The sequence below is a fragment of the Rutidosis leptorrhynchoides genome, chromosome 11, assembly GCF_046630445.1.
Source record: "Rutidosis leptorrhynchoides isolate AG116_Rl617_1_P2 chromosome 11, CSIRO_AGI_Rlap_v1, whole genome shotgun sequence".
NCBI classification, from domain to species: domain Eukaryota; kingdom Viridiplantae; phylum Streptophyta; class Magnoliopsida; order Asterales; family Asteraceae; genus Rutidosis; species Rutidosis leptorrhynchoides.
The window spans coordinates 302,736,558-302,748,966 of NC_092343.1; positions in this window are offsets into that span (position 1 = coordinate 302,736,558).

A 12,409-nucleotide genomic window follows, 5' to 3' on the forward strand; every position below is an offset into this window, starting at 1 on the left:
TGGTACAACTCAACGTAGAATATATTTTTCAGTTACTTGTGTCCATAGCGTAAAACATAAAATACATGTATTCTCATCCCGAAATATTTAGAGTTTAAAAGTGGGACTATATGCTCACTTTTGTCTTGAAGATATGTAATTTCGACTTGGTCTCCGATTGATATCACGAACCTATCCATATATAATATATCAATACCTTTTCTTTTTAAACAATCGTCACATAGATATACTTATAATACTTTTAATACTTTTAATAATTCCTTAGTCCGTAGTTAGCAGTCCGATGTTAGTAATTCAATTTTAATGGTTCATATTTAGTTGTTTAATAAACCCCCAATGAAATAAATAAAACCCCCATCGTATATGTATTGGTCGAGATTAATCTTGACCCATGGTACCGGTGTTGTCAAATGACGTGTTGCGTACAATCATGGGATCTTATGATTAATCTTCTCGTATTGTTTACGGGTGATCCTGAACCATATAAAATTAAATTATGAGTACATATGTATAAAATATCATGTTACTTTAGGAAGATGTGATTTATTTAATTTTCTCCAATTATTTTCGTGGCTAAACTAGTCTTGGATATCAGATTTTGTTTTGGTCATAATTTCTTCGTTACAACTCCGTTTTTGTTGATTCAACTTTCCACTTCCTTGGATCGAGTCCCTCTTTAAGAATATGAACTGTAAATACCTTAGTTTGTATTCGAAATCATAGGTCATAGGTCAAATTTTGGTGAAACTTATGAAGTTAATCATTTTTGTTACAAAAATATCATTTAATGACCATTTTTCTAAAAATACTTATACTATGAATTAAATCATGAAATTTTTATGTGTTAACATATTCATAAGAAATATCATTTTTCCAGAATATAAACCTCCAATTCAAAGTTCAAGATGGTTTTTAATTATCCAACCCAAAACAGCCCCCGGTTGCACTCCGACGTCATAAAAACAGTTTTTTAAGGTATTCTTTGAAAAACCAAGTTATACCTTGTTAAATTAGCATATATTTAAGTTATATTACAGGTCTTGAAGTATTTTAAAAGTTAAGTTAGAAGGATCTATTTAGTTTGCAAACAAGTTTGAAATCATTCAAACTATGTTTTTGTTGTTAAAATTGTATACCATACAATAAGATAGCTATATATATATGAATCGAATAAGGTTATGAACAAAGTTACTACCTCAAGTTACTTGGACAAGATTGCTGTAAAAGAGGAGTAAAAACCTAGAACCAAAAGAGTGATGAAATTGGATGAAAGATTGGAAGCAACTTAAGACATAAACTTGAATTGAAAGTTGTATTTTTGTAGTGTTTTTGTTGATCTTTTTATGGTGGTGTTTAAGGTGATTCTTGAGAGGATTTTTGCTGGAGTTCTTAGAGAGACATGAGGCTAGTAAGTGTGTGTGTTTAGCTAGAGAAATGATGTTCCAAAAATTGAAAATGGATGCATGTATTTATGGTGGTGTAAAAGGTGTATAAATTTGTAATTTTGTGAAAAGATCTTTTAATCATGTGAAATTGTCATACTAAATAACAAAAGTAGTTACCTTATACATAAGGCATGAACAAGGGCTGGTTGGTGGTGATTTGATGTGTATATACCAATAGTAAATACGTATAGAAGCTAGGTATGATACGAGTACATATACTCTAGATATACGTATAGAAATCTTGTGAAAAATGGAATGAGGATTCAAATATAGCTATCTTTTGTGAATATACTTATATTGTTTTATGTATTTAAGTCTTTAAAAGTGATTAAATACATTATATATACGATATATGTATAAACATTATAGGTCGTAAATATTTATGTCAAATAACGTTACGTATAGTTATCGTTTTGAAAGCTTAAGTTAGTAGTTTCAAAATATACTTATAACTTATTGTTATTAATACAAAATGAGATATTTAAACATCCTTAAATCATGTTAAATATGTATATATACATATATATACACAAACGTATAATTAACATATATTGTATAGTTCGTGATATCATCGGTCAAACTAGACGGTTAAACGTTATGTAAAACTCTTTTCAAAATCATAAATCTCAACAATTTAGATTGCTTATCATGTTGGTAAGTTTTAATTTATGTAAATATTAATCTTATAAGTGTAAAACGATCGAAAAAATCCGGGTCGTTACAGTACCCACCCGTTAAAGAAATTTCGTCCCGAAATTTGGTAGAGGTTGTCATAAATAACAATAGGAATGTTTTCATGACGAATATGAGGTATTAATAGAGTTTTATCATTATTGGAAGATATGGATAAAACGATTCGGTCATGTGAAGCGCACGAGTGAAGCTATCACAAAAGAATGAAATGAGTGAATATAGAATTGTTTTAACCGATGTCGAGATTAGGATTGATTTCCAGAATTTAAGGGATTTAAAGAAAATCTTATGTAATAAGATTTGGTTCTTCGATGATTTAGAAAACAGGATCTCCTTTGATTTAATGCGATAATCTGTTTCGATTTCTTTGTCGGATATTTCACTATAAATCCACCTCCTTCCCTTTCTTACTTCCATACCTCACATCTCTTACTCTTCCTCCTCTAATTCATACCTTAAGGTATCCTTTAAAATGCTTCATCCCGTTCTGATTTTTGTTATACTTCTAACTTTCATATCTTTCATTCTTCTCTTTCATCTACCACTAGAAGAATCTATTCACTTTTATGATTTTCTTGGAATTATAATGTTTCTAATTCTCCCGTGTCTTTACGTCGCCATACGTATTGATACACACGGTTTGTAGTTTCTGGGTGGTTATTGGGTTTGATATCTTTCCTTATATTTCGATGCTCCTGCTTCTGTTTTCCATAATCATTGTCATCCATAGTTAATACTCTCTCCTATTTGCTGTAATCTATACCCCAATTTCTATTTTGGGACTTTGTCCCTTCGTTTCTTCTTCCCGTCCTTGAGTCAAGCGATCAATAGTTCGAAATTCGTAGGTATAAAATTCGGAATGAACATAGCTAATGCTCTAAGAAAGGAATGGTAATGGCACGATTTTGATTTGTCAAATTACCAGAATATCCAGGAAAATAGAACTATCAAGATGATTTGTTCTTAATATGTTTCGGAATTGGATAGAATGTAAAAGTCGTGTAACATGGCACATGATGACGGTACTGTGAATCATCATATTCCATTAGAAACTTAACATGACTTACTGTAATATAATGAAGTTGATCAAGTTTCATTATATTATACTAGTTCATGCATCAGTTCCCAACACTGCTTCAGAACATTCCTATTTTAAACTTGAAGGATTTAGAAACTAACACAGTTTCCTTTATATTGTAACGCAGATATTACAGAGAGATAAATGATTTCAGATAAGGATAGTGGTGAAAATATCTTCAGAAATATTGAGGATATTTATAATGAAAGATATGATAATATCTTGGAATTTCTAATGTCGAAGGATGATGATGAAGATTGACCCGTAAGGGTTTAGATTCAGAAGCAAGGTGTTTGCTACAGAATCGTCATAATTCTTTATGTACAAGTTTAGTCCTTGTAACTTGTTCAGAGTCTCCTTCATGGTTTGTTCAATCCGGTTTTCAGTACCAATTTTCTATCGAGCGTTCCTAACACTTCCTTCTTTTATCATCAACATTTGGTCATTAAGACCTTCTACAACATGCTGCTTCGTCAGTATTTTCAAAGTTATCAGATCTGGGTCATTGGTTATCAAACCAAGATGGTTTAAGGAGAATTGTATTTTTAGATGATTAAACGCTGATGGTAATATGATGGAATATAAAAGGTTCTCCGGTAACGATGGCGAAAGAACAACGTATATATATATATATCGAGATTGTAATAAGAGTAGTCTTACTGAGATATCGAAGTGGAGCTGTGACAAAATTAGTTAATTGAAAAGGAATCGCGTGATTGTTTTTGCTAATGGATGATAAGGAATTCGATGCGGATACATTTTAACTATAACTTCGAGTTCAAAAATTTTTAGGTGCATAACTGTATGCATAAATCTTTATTCCGTAGACGAGGTGCGGCTGGTTGAACTTCTCGATCGAGATGTTTTCAAGAATCATGAAAAGTTGTGAATGCGAATTGTAATCGTCAAGATACAAATGAGGTTTAAAATAGAATCAAGTGGCAAACTTGAAGGATTGTTTAGTTTCATATGTAATAATCATCATTTTAACTCATTTTTAATTGTCCAAAGTTAGCAGTCCAATAGTCCGATTGTCCAATGGTTCAATAAATTCATATATGAACTAAATATATAATATTCGAATTACTTAATACGTATCGTGACCCGTGTACTGGTCTCGGTCTCGATCACAACTCAAAGTATATATATATTCTGGAATCAACTCCGACCCTGTATAGCCAACTCCCACCTTCACATATAGAGTGTCTATGGTTGTTCCGAAATATATATATAGATGGATCAATATGATAAGTCGAAACCTTGTATACGTGTCCCGTTATTTAAAATGCGTAAAATAAATAAATATATATCATGACCCATTATACAACGTGTTGTCTCAGAATTAATCCGACGTGTTGTTGTACATGTGTCCAGACGGTATGTAAAGTACAGAAATTAAAATTGCAAGAATGTAAATTGCGATAAATTAAATATTAATCAGTTAGCTGGGAATAGTTAGCCGGAACAGTTAGCGTGTAATCCTATCACAATTTCAATTAATTAATTCATCTGTTTCTAACAATTTTTATTTTGCCAATGTTTCTTCATTATGCCACTTGTTGGATTCGGATAGGTAAAAATCCAAATATGAAATTTAAATGGAAATGGTTAATCTGGGGTGAACGGATACGTATATCGGTAATTGTAAGTAGGATAATAAATGATCGTTGAATCAGATTCGAAGAATGTACAGTGTAACTTGTTAATGTGAATTCTAAATATTCCTTGGGTACTACCCACCCGTTAAAATATTTTCATCATTAACAGTTTGTACGAATGAAATTTTTAATTACAATCTTTATGAAAATATATTTGCATATATATTTTCTTCGGAGGTAACTATGAATTTAATGAGTCAATAAAATATTCAACTCATTTGATTTATCGTTATTACTAGATTACATAATCTCCAAAACATTAGAGATTACATAATCGTCATGTCGAATGAAGAACGATACGTAAAGAAGAGGTAATCGGTGTAGAATGATATGTAGAACAAAGATCATACTCGAAGTTCAGATGATGATGTTGAGGTACGTGGTGCAGATGTGATTGTTGGTGGTGGTAATGATACGGTTGGTGTTGATGCTGATGATGTCGTTGACGTCAATGATGCTACTGGTACTGAAGATTGCGAGGTTGATGTTGTTAACGGTACTGGTTATGCTGCTGGTGCTGCTGCTGGTGTTTGTAACCTTCGCACCGTGTTCTCCAAAGCCGTCACACGAGCGCGAAGTTCGTTAATTTCTGCTAGTACACCAGGATGATTGGCGGTTGGAGTGAGCGAATGAACAAGATCCAAAATATGGGATAGGATATAATCGTGACGAGATACTCGAGAAATGAGAGAGAAAATGGTTTCTCGAACAGGTTCGCCGGTAAGTGCTTCAGGTTTGTCGCCAATGGGGCAATTCGGTGGGTGAAAGGGATCACCTTCTTCTTGTCTCCAATAATTTAGTATACTACGAACCCATCCCCAATTCATCCAGAATAGATGATGAGAAATTGGTTGATCCATTCCAGTGACGCTGCCTTCGGAGCCAGAATGGAAATCCATATCAGCGTAGCTGTCGGAGTCGGAGGAATTCGAACTGGACGCGGAGTTCATCTTGTACAGTCGGGGAAATGAATTTTTGGTTTGGAATAGATTATAGGAGTTGGGTTTGGTATTCTTCAATACATAATTTACATATGTATTTATAATACTCAAAATCCCGTGAATTACGGAGAATCTTTGAAATTCGTCAGGCAATGTCTATAGCAACAGATACGCTAGGATACGAATTTTGTCTATACACTATCGATGCACCAAATGCAGTAAGACGTGTCTAGACTTAAGAATACTAAGCAGGCAATTCTTAAGGATGATAAGCAGATGATTTTCGACTAGATATGATAAGCAAAACTTTTGACATGTAGACACGGTCAAAGTCCAGACTCACTAATGCATCCTAACAACTACCAGTTAGACACACTAATGCAAGGCCTGGTTCGCTAAGACCAACGCTCTGATACCACATGAGACGACCCGACCCAATCCATAGGGACGAATACAATAACATATGATAACATTGCGAGGTACTTGACCTCTATATGATACATTTTACAAACGTTGCATTTATTCTTAAAAGGCAAACTATCATTACATCAATATTTGACATTTTCGTCTAACATTTCATAATATCCAAATGACCTAATCTGTCATTTACTTATTTATATTCTCTATTGAACTCCAATGACTCGAATGCAACGTCTTTGTATCATGGCTTAAAAGGTCCCAAGTAGTATCCTTAACATGAGCTAATGCATAGCGGAAGACTTAATTCATACCTGAGAATAACATGCTTTAAAATGTCAACATAAAGTTGGTGAGATATATAGGTTTGATGCTAGCAGCGTTATAACAATGGAACACAAGATTTCATATATAAACATTTTAATAAAAATATTCTAAGTGGTTGAGCACTTGGTAACCATACTTAACATTTAATCACGTCGCATATTCCCTTTATTATGAAATCTTACTACACCGTACCAAGGTGTAGTCACGAAACGAAGTACTGTGCAACCGTTGAATACTGGTCGTCCAGTCCGGTTGGGGTTGTCAGGCCCGATAGATCTATCAACAGGATTCGCGTTTACAATACCGATGTAAATATTAGTTACCAAGCTACAGGGAAGTATGCCAGTGGTACAACTCAACGTAGAATATATTTTTCAGTTACTTGTGTCCATAGCGTAAAACATAAAATACATGTATTCTCATCCCGAAATATTTAGAGTTTAAAAGTGGGACTATATACTCACTTTTGTCTTGAAGATATGTAATTTCGACTTGGTCTCCGATTGATATCACGAACCTATCCATATATAATATATCAATACCTTTTCTTTTTAAACAATCGTCACATAGATATACTTATAATACTTTTAATACTTTTAATAATTCCTTAGTCCGTAGTTAGCAGTCCGATGTTAGTAATTCAATTTTAATGGTTCATATTTAGTTGTTTAATAAACCCCCAATGAAATAAATAAAACCCCCATCGTATATGTATTGGTCGAGATTAATCTTGACCCATGGTACCGGTGTTGTCAAATGACGTGTTGCGTACAATCATGGGATCTTATGATTAATCTTCTCGTATTGTTTACGGGTGATCCTGAACCATATAAAATTAAATTATGAGTACATATGTATAAAATATCATGTTACTTTAGGAAGATGTGATTTATTTAATTTTCTCCAATTATTTTCGTGGCTAAACTAGTCTTGGATATCCGATTTTGTTTTGGTCATAATTTCTTCGTTACAACTCCGTTTTTGTTGATTCAACTTTCCACTTCCTTGGATCGAGTCCCTCTTTAAGAATATGAACTGTAAATACCTTAGTTTGTATTCGAAATCATAGGTCATAGGTCAAATTTTGGTGAAACTTATGAAGTTAATCATTTTTGTTACAAAAATATCATTTAATGACCATTTTTCTAAAAATACTTATACTATGAATTAAATCATGAAATTTTTATGTGTTAACATATTCATAAGAAATATCATTTTTCCAGAATATAAACCTCCAATTCAAAGTTCAAGATGGTTTTTAATTATCCAACCCAAAACAGCCCCCGGTTGCACTCCGACGTCATAAAAACAGTTTTTTAAGGTATTCTTTGAAAAACCAAGTTATACCTTGTTAAATTAGCATATATTTAAGTTATATTACAGGTCTTGAAGTATTTTAAAAGTTAAGTTAGAAGGATCTATTTAGTTTGCAAACAAGTTTGAAATCATTCAAACTATGTTTTTGTTGTTAAAATTGTATACCATACAATAAGATAGCTATATATATATGAATCGAATAAGGTTATGAAAAAAGTTACTACCTCAAGTTACTTGGACAAGATTGCTGTAAAAGAGGAGTAAAAACCTAGAACCAAAAGAGTGATGAAATTGGATGAAAGATTGGAAGCAACTTAAGACATAAACTTGAATTGAAAGTTGTATTTTTGTAGTGTTTTTGTTGATCTTTTTATGGTGGTGTTTAAGGTGATTCTTGAGAGGATTTTTGCTGGAGTTCTTAGAGAGACATGAGGCTAGTAAGTGTGTGTGTTTAGCTAGAGAAATGATGTTCCAAAAATTGAAAATGGATGCATGTATTTATGGTGGTGTAAAAGGTGTATAAATTTGTAATTTTGTGAAAAGATCTTTTAATCATGTGAAATTGTCATACTAAATAACAAAAGTAGTTACCTTATACATAAGGCATGAACAAGGGCTGGTTGGTGGTGATTTGATGTGTATATACCAATAGTAAATACGTATAGAAGCTAGGTATGATACGAGTACATATACTCTAGATATACGTATAGAAATCTTGTGAAAAATGGAATGAGGATTCAAATATAGCTATCTTTTGTGAATATACTTATATTGTTTTATGTATTTAAGTCTTTAAAAGTGATTAAATACATTATATATACGATATATGTATAAACATTATAGGTCGTAAATATTTATGTCAAATAACGTTACGTATAGTTATCGTTTTGAAAGCTTAAGTTAGTAGTTTCAAAATATACTTATAACTTATTGTTATTAATACAAAATGAGATATTTAAACATCCTTAAATCATGTTAAATATGTATATATACATATATATACACAAACGTATAATTAACATATATTGTATAGTTCGTGATATCATCGGTCAAACTAGACGGTTAAACGTTATGTAAAACTCTTTTCAAAATCATAAATCTCAACAATTTAGATTGCTTATCATGTTGGTAAGTTTTAATTTATGTAAATATTAATCTTATAAGTGTAAAACGATCGAAAAAATCCGGGTCGTTACAGTATCATTTATATAACTATTAACATAATTAGTATTATTATTAAACAAAAGTATCGTTATTAACAATATCATTATCATTATTAATATTATCATTTTAATAATGTTATTATTAATATTAGTAGTAAATCAATAATATCAAAACTATTTTTTTTAAACAAATAAATATTATAAACATATTATTTACATTTACATATATATTAATGTTCTATACATAAATCATATTAACATTACATATATAAAAACTTACATACAACAAATTAAGTATTTTTAATATAATACTAAATATATATAGATATCAAAATAACTATATTAATCACTTTAAATACATATACAAAATAAATATATGCAAACTATAATTTAAGATATAAAATAAAGTATATATTTTAAAATGGAATCTAGTATAAATTCTATGTAACTACAAATATATAAAATTTATATAACAAATAAATGAAATTATGAGATTTCTATTATATGTTTTAATAAATATATAAATGATATAGGTTCGTGAATCCGAGGCCAACCTTGCACTTGTTCAATGACGTTATATGTATTTTTACTACGAAATACAGTATGGTGAGTTTCATTTGCCTTTTTACCCTTTATATTTTTGGGACTGAGAATACATGCGCTTTTATAAATGTTTGACGAAATAGACACAAGTAATTGAAACTACATTCTATGGTTGAATTATCGAAATCGAATATGCCCCTTTTTATTAAAGTCTGGTAATCTAAGAATTAGGGAACAGACACCCTAATTGACGCGAATCCTAAAGATAGATCTATTGGGCCTAACAAACCCCATCCAAAGTACCGGATGCTTTAGTACTTCGAAATTTATATCATGTCCGAAGGAGGATCCCGGAATGATAGGGGATATTCTTATATGTATCTAGTTAATGTCGATTACCAGGTGTTCACCATATGAATGATTATTTTTGTCTCTATGCATGGGACGTATATTTATGAGAACTGGAAATGAAATTCTTGTGGTCTATTAAAATGATGGAAATAAATGATTATGATAAACTATTGAACTCACCAACCTTTTGGTTGACACTTTAAAGCATGTTTATTCTCAGGTGTTAAAGAAATCTTTCGCTGTGCATTTGCTCATTTTAAAGATATTACTTGGAGTCTTTCATAGCATATTTCGAAGAACGTTGCATTCGAGTCATTGAGTTCATCAAAGATTATTATTAAATCAATTTATAGTTGGATAGTGGATATTATGAAATGGTATGCATGCCTGTCAATTTTCGATGTAAAGAAAGTTTGTCTTTTAAAAACGAATGCAATGTTTGTAAAATGTATCATATAGAGGTCAAATACTTCGCAATGTAATCAACTATTGTGAATCGTTTATAATGTATATGAACGGGTCCTTTCATAAACGCACGGTGCGACATGGCACACCCCTCAGTTTGCCAACGATAATGAAGACATGTTGCCTATATCGAAAGTCTTCCTTCCCAGCGTGGAAGTGCGGCGTGTCCCGATGGTGAAAGAAAAGTGGTGGAAGTGCGGCGTGTCCCGATGGTGAAAGAAAAGTGAAAGAAAGAGATCGGCGGTATAAGAGGCGTGTTCCGGTAGTGAAAGAAAAGTGAAAGAAAAGAGACCGGTGATATAAGATGGCGGGAGTATCGTTGAAGGGGAGGCTCGGTGATGTGGTCTCGGTTTGAGGGGAGGATTGTTGGGGTGCAAACCTATCCCCCCACATAGGAGGGAGACAAAAACATATGTATGTATATAAGTCTAAGGGAAAATCCCTCTAATACCAATTGGTTTTAGAAAAGGATGGACTCTTGAGCTTATATTACAAGACATTGTGTTTGGGCTATGCGATCTTACGTATCTTATGAGCCAATCAATACTAAGTAACGATAATAATTAATATACAAGAGCATATTACATCAGCAGATCAAAATTCGGTATATTGATAACCATAAACTAATATATTAAACAACTAGTCATGTATAGCAATATAGCAGTAGGTCTATAAACTAATTCAGACTAGCACAATATTTGTATAAATAATCTGCCCAAAATATACTAAAAGAATACCGCACGTTATAAAGACAATCTATCTATCTATAATAAATTCTATTATAATGTTAAAATGATGATGTCATAAATAGACATTTTCTAAACTTAAAAATATTAAAAAAAATTAAAAAATTCTTAGAACACCATGATGGTGTCATTAATCTTGATTTATTTAGGATTAATATTAATATTTTTATCCAACGACATCTCATACAGTATTACGGAGTATTATATTCTAATCTAACCTATTTCACTCTCTCCCCAAAACAAAGCTAAAGCACCACAACCATCTTCATCGTCCCCATCTGCCGTCATCGTTAGAACTTCATCCACCGCCATATCCATCGCTCCCTCAATCGTCGTTTCTTTATCGCGACGATTTGTTTTATGTAATGATTTGTTTATTGCTATAGTTTTATGTGCCTGATATGCACGTGTTGTTCCTCCCATTTCGAATTTGGGACACCAAAGCAACTAATTTCATCCTGAGGTATGAAATACAGTTTTGTTATATATTTTAGTATTCAAAAATTTATTTAAAGTTAACCTACGTTGGGAACATTATTCAAGAAGTGTCAATTTTGCCATATGTTGAACTGAGATAAGTATGGTAACTCCTTCATCTTTCCCATTCTATATGGAAAAAGAACTGAATTTTACGTGATCTTGGATGGATTTTTAGTGTTTTTAAAAACCCATCTGCAAAGCAAGTATTTACATCAGATTTTTTTAGGCTAGGCAATGATCTTCATTCTGGATTTGGGTTGTCTAAGCACTGGACAAGGAGGTGACATCACCTTTCTCTATTGATTGTTTTAAATTGTGTTTATCATACTTCATACTGTTAAGCGCGTGTGTCAAATGAAATTTTGTTACTTTTTATTCTTAAAACACATAATGTTGATAATATATTATACAAATATTAGTATTATTCCAATTGATAAGAATTTGCATATGTAATTATGATATATGAAAGTTCTTAGTGCAGACTATGTTACTCCAGTATATAAGGATCAGACATAAGGATCAGAAGGGACGGAGCTTGATCCATTTAGTTAGGGGGGCCAAAATTGTTCGAAGTTAAATGTACTTCTAATACATTTGACTAAAATATACGTAGTATATAAAGACATCTTTTAAACAATATAAAGTTATCTTTTAAACAATGAACTAAACGAACAAACCATTACATGGTATCTATTAACGTATTACAAACTTACGAATAATAAAAACGTTTTAAGTACGTTATATATCGATCTATTGAAACCTTCGAGCCATATGATACCAAGAAC